The 5,542-nt window shown below is 40.1% G+C and overlaps 1 long non-coding RNA gene across 1 annotated transcript in view; it reads right to left on the reverse strand.

Annotated features, from left to right (window-relative positions):
- Positions 1-4,965: 4,965 nt before the first annotated feature.
- LOC145467506 (uncharacterized) overlaps positions 4,966-5,542 on the reverse strand; it is a 7,937-nt gene continuing 7,360 nt past the window's right edge. Inside the window, exon 3 of the long non-coding RNA XR_014042077.1 lies at positions 4,966-5,542. This exon is cut by the window's right edge and continues 30 nt beyond it. This is a non-coding gene — a long non-coding RNA (uncharacterized LOC145467506).

Raw genomic sequence — 5,542 nt, forward strand, 5'->3', positions numbered from 1 at the left:
TTTGGCAGAATTAAGTTCGGCTCATCGCCGTTCGCAAGCAAAATGCCAGCTAGTACAAACCAGTTATATTATATGAAGTAAATTGTTCTTGTTTGCCATATAATAAACATCTTATTAACCGAGCTTAGTCGGTCTGTATGGGGGAATCTTGACCTCGGTCGTGTGTACAGACCTCACTGCTTTCGGTCTGTCCTCACGACGTCGGTCAAGATTCTCCCATACAGACTTACTGCTAGGTTAATAAGAGCTAATTATTATCTATTTGGTGTTAATTCATCCTAGTAAACCACTACTTTTTTTTTGTTTTTGTTTTTGTTTTTATATACTTGGCCAGACTCAAAATGCCGTGACTGAGCTTTTCGGCAATTTTAACTTCTCCCTGTTTTCAACTTTCTTGCTTGCGACACTGACCATCGCTGTAAGCCATACGTTTGATGAGCAGAAATGTCAATGAAAGAAATTGCTCGATTTTGAATCAAAATGAAGTGCAATGAGCACAGTTTGCTGTGCCCTCTGCAAAAAAATATTCCAAGTGAGGTAGAATATCTGCACATGGTTTTACGGTGCCAGGGCTGTGAGTGAAAATAGTCTCTTTCGGTGAGTGTTTTTTATATTGGTGTGGTAATTCCGATTAAACTCACACCTTTCTTCTTCTCTGAGTGTTTGAGTTCTGATTCTACCGTTTATCGCCCCACATACCCTTCAGTCAGTGTTGGCAATGTTATACCAGACGTCCCTGTTATGCAAAAGGTAATGGCTTTCTAAAAGTTAGATTGCTTCCTTTTCCACAACGGGTTGCACCCTTCCAACCCCCTCTCTGTCTTCCCCACGTGGACACCCTTATAGTTGACCTATTCGTAAGATTAATAGCCTCCTAAATTCCAGTCCCACCTTTTTAAAATATGTCACACATATGTACATTCTTTATGCAACTCCATTAGCGTTACTCTGGCTCGAAACTTCTGATCCTCTGTACAAATTTAAATTGCAAATTATTCCAAGTGCGCCTGTTGACGCTACTAATTATTCATCTCAAGTTTAGTTTGTCATCGCCTTTGCAAGTTCTTGCCTCGTTTATCTACATGTAACTGCAATGTAAAAGAAACTTTTGTTGTAATAATGCGATGAAACCAAAGACTGCTGCGTTAGAGCAAGGGGGCAAATGTACCGCACCGTCAAGTATCGATATTTGCAGCGAAACTAAACATAAAGAGGTGATTTTCACCCAAACTGGCCTCGCTATCGAATACACGTGCACAATTTTAGAGAGTTGTTGGAGCTTTGAGCTCGCTCTGGTTATGGCTGTTGAGTTGCTGGGAATATTTCAGGTTGGTAGAATTATAGAAACACTATTGAATAGGTTAACATTTGTATTCCTCATCCTCGTTACTCGTCTTTAGTCGTTACGCTTTCATAAGCGTTAGAGGAAATAACAATGAAATTGTAATTGATCGAGTAATGAGTTGTTTGTTAAAGCATTTGGCAAGAAAGGTCAAAAGTATTGTCAATCGACGTTTCGGTGCATCATTCTCAGGACTGAAGTCGTTAATGCTAATGTCAAAGTTGTTATTTACGAGATGAGTTTTGAAATGGATTGCATTCCAGTATGAGTGGATTATGTAAATGTCCCAATCATCGGAGAATAGCTTCACACGGATCGAGTCAGACTGCACGTTGAGTGATGGTTCTATTTCTTTTACGAATAACATTTCATATATTATATAGGTAGTTTAGTTTATTGCGGCACTTTTTCAGGACGGAAAATTTGTTCCCAATAGATGGCTTTTCGACTCCGTGTTGTAGTTTCGTGTGCTTTCCAATAGACGATCCCGAGCAGGCGTGTTCGTCAATACGTTGGCGAAGGTGTCAATTTGTAAAACCAACATTGTGCATTTCGCATAGACAACATTTACCGCGCCTTTCAATAATATGCGGACTCTAAAATTCAAAGCTCAACCGACAAATGCGTTTTTCGCTACCGTCAATCAAATGACTACTTCCGAGCGCGGGGTTATCAAATCGGGGTGTCTGGAAAACCCAAATAGCAAATAGCGAATAGTCGCGAATAGCGCACAACGAATAGTCCCGAATGGCGAATAGCGAATACTACGAATAGTGCGAATAGTCTCGAATAGTACAAATAGTGGCGGACAGTCTCGAGTAGTGGCGAATAGTGGCAAATAGTGGCAAATAGTGACAAATCGTAGCAAATAGGGTACCCAGTATCTCGCAGTCAACCTCGCAGCAACGTAAGATTGCGATTTTCCCGCTAAAAAGCGCAGACGCTTATCAGGACAAAAGGTGTTTCTAAACCGTAATTTCTTCTGTTTTAACCGCTGCAAAACTGTAAATATGTCTTTATTAGGTTATCCTTATGTTTTCTGTTTTCTTAATGTCGGCAATGGACAGCCCTAGCCTGAGTCCGGAGAAGAAACGGTAATAAACTCACTGAAATTCTGTTGCTTATTTGGATAATTAATTAACGCAGGATATTAGATCTAAAGCGGTGACTATTGACGACTATTCGTCACCATTCGCCACTTTTCGGGACTGTTCGCCACTATTCGCAATTCGCTATTCGCTACTCGGGTTTTCCAGACACCCATCAAATCGTTGTGCACAATTAACGTTCAGACGACAAAACAGTGCTCGGCAGTAGTCGGAAGCTGGGAGTAGCCGTCGAACATTTGATTGACGGATGCGAAGAACCATTTGTCGGTTGAGCTATGAAATTTAGAGTCCGTGTGTTATTGAAAGGCGCAGAAAAGTAATAAACCTCAAATTTACTCAAACTTCAAAATCTCAAATTTACTGAAATATTTAACTGATGTTATCTAGTTTACAAGCTGCATCATTAGTTAATTTCTAAGTACAGAGCTGAATACTGTATGCCATTAACAGATGTCATGTACAAAAACATAAGTATGAAAATAAAGTACAATCTTGCCAAAAATTGGTTACTCAGTTATGTCATTAAGAAAAAATCGCCCCGATCAAAACTATAAATACAAAGGGAAAGTTGTTCTAGTTTACAAGCCAAACCATCAACTAAGTAGATAGTAAAGGCTGCTTAAACATTTGAACAAATATTGTACACTCATTATAGAAAAAATCTTAGTTTTACTTTTACAAATAATTCTGGTTGAGCTAATGAGCGACCTAAAAGCCTGTGAAATAAACGAAGTCGTGTAAATTTTGGTCAACTTCTCTATCAATAAATTGTAAGTCTAACTTTCCAATGTTGATTTCATTGCTTTGGTAAAATAAATCTGTCCAAGTGTCTTGTTACAAAAGGGCAACGTATTGATTTATCAACTATGAATAAAATAATGCGCACCCATGCACAGGCGGCCCAAGCTCTCAATGTTATCCTTTTGTTTTTCCTTTTTATGCGAACGTTCAGGCTAACGTGACATATGGCATGTACTATTACATAACGACCGAATTTGACCACGCGAAACATGACTCCCGCCTTGCAGTATATGGAGGTGTTGTGTTACAACGGTTTGAATTTATAAAGGTTTGTATGGGAATGCAACGGCTTTGCTTGAAAAGCCAATTATTCTTATATTTTGTGAATAAAATCTACTTACCCTGTTGCTGTGTTGTATTCTTTGTTGTTTGCCAGCTCCTCGGGCCGATCTAACGCGATTTCGGCGAGTTATCGTTCTGTGGGTTTCCACTACTAAAAGAAAGACAAGGCCGGACACTGATTTCCGGAGTGCCCGCCGCTCGAAGCGAATAAATCCACTGAAAATAACCCTGCCGGCTCAATTCCTCCGTAGAATCGAAGAAGAAATGTTGAAGTTCCATGTCAGTTCACTCGCTACGCGATTCCGTCCACAACGCCTTCGCAACGATACATTTATTTCGAGATTGCTTCGCTCGCAAACTCGAAAACAGCCGCGTCACAAAAGTTAGGACACTTTCGCGGTGTTGGATAACTATAATTAGCCCGACCGGGGGTTGTCAGCAACGATTTGTCAACGGTCAAACCAAAATGCTCCCCGGGTACCCTCGTGTTTTAGTTGTCAAACCCATAAAGGGAGTGCCCGGTTACCCGGGGAGCATTTTGGTTTGACCGTTGACAAATCGTTGCTGACAACCCCCGGTCGGGCTAATTATAGTTATCCAACACCGCGAAAGTGTCCTAACTTTTGTGACGCGGCTGTTTTCGAGTTTGCGAGCGAAGCAATCTCGAAATAAATGTATCGTTGCGAAGGCGTTGTGGACGGAATCGCGTAGCGAGTGAACTGACATGGAACTTCAACATTTCTTCTTCGATTCTACGGAGGAATTGAGCCGGCAGGGTTATTTTCAGTGGATTTATTCGCTTCGAGCGGCGGGCACTCCGGAAATCAGTGTCCGGCCTTGTCTTTCTTTTAGTAGTGGAAACCCACAGAACGATAACTCGCCGAAATCGCGTTAGATCGGCCCGAGGAGCTGGCAAACAACAAAGAATACAACACAGCAACAGGGTAAGTAGATTTTATTCACAAAATATAAGAATAATTGGCTTTTCAAGCAAAGCCGTTGCATTCCCATACAAACCTTTATAAATTCAAACCGTTGTAACACAACACCTCCATATACTGCAAGGCGGGAGTCATGTTTCGCGTGGTCAAATTCGGTCGTTATGTAATAGTACATGCCATATGTCACGTTAGCCTGAACGTTCGCATAAAAAGGGAAAACAAAAGGATAACATTGAGAGCTTGGGCCGCCTGTGACCCATGTCATTGACGAAAGCCTAACACAAATTAAGAATTGTAAGACATAACTGGAAATTGTACCAACAGAAACCGTTGTTTTTAAATATCCAATATCTTTTGCAAGGTAATTAGCTGTATTTGGTGTCACTCAAATTACAATGTAAACAAGGATCAAAATATAAATGTTTGATGCCTAAAAATCCCTAGAAAATATTCCGCAAAATGGTCAACGAAATTTGTTTTTAAAGTTTTAATTGGCGGCAAGAGAAATTCATTTGGCTCGTTCTCTCAGTAATTTACCTTCGGTTTATTCAAGACTAGATGTGCCAGGCTTTAAAGTTCCGCTTCTAATTTGGTTTCGCTCGAGTTAGACTGTAAGCAAGTTTCACACCGTGAGAAATTAAAAAAATTCCCAATGCTTTTTCTCCTTGAAAAATTTCACAAAACATGAAATTAGTTATAGTAATGTTCTGGATTCAACGACATGGGTGCGCACGTATAGCTTACAAACGTTTTTTTCTGTGTTAGTTCGATGGATCAAATCTCATTACTGGTGTCTGTATAACCCTTTTTAAAATGTGCAGTAAGAATTTGATGGTAGCTGAAGACAATACTCCTTTGTTGAAAACATTCTCACTTGTCTTCTTGAAGAATTAGTAAATGGAACTTGGCCACTTTCAGAAGTGAAAGGCTTGCGTCTTGTATATCGATACAAATTACTGTCGTCTACTTAAAGAAGTACAGAGAACAGAAACCATACAAGCATGATCCAGAATCTACTTCATGTCAACATCCAACCATCTGTCGTCCATGATAACCATGAAATTTCA

This window comes from Orbicella franksi, chromosome 14, assembly GCF_964199315.1.
Source record: "Orbicella franksi chromosome 14, jaOrbFran1.1, whole genome shotgun sequence".
Lineage (NCBI taxonomy): Eukaryota > Metazoa > Cnidaria > Anthozoa > Scleractinia > Merulinidae > Orbicella > Orbicella franksi.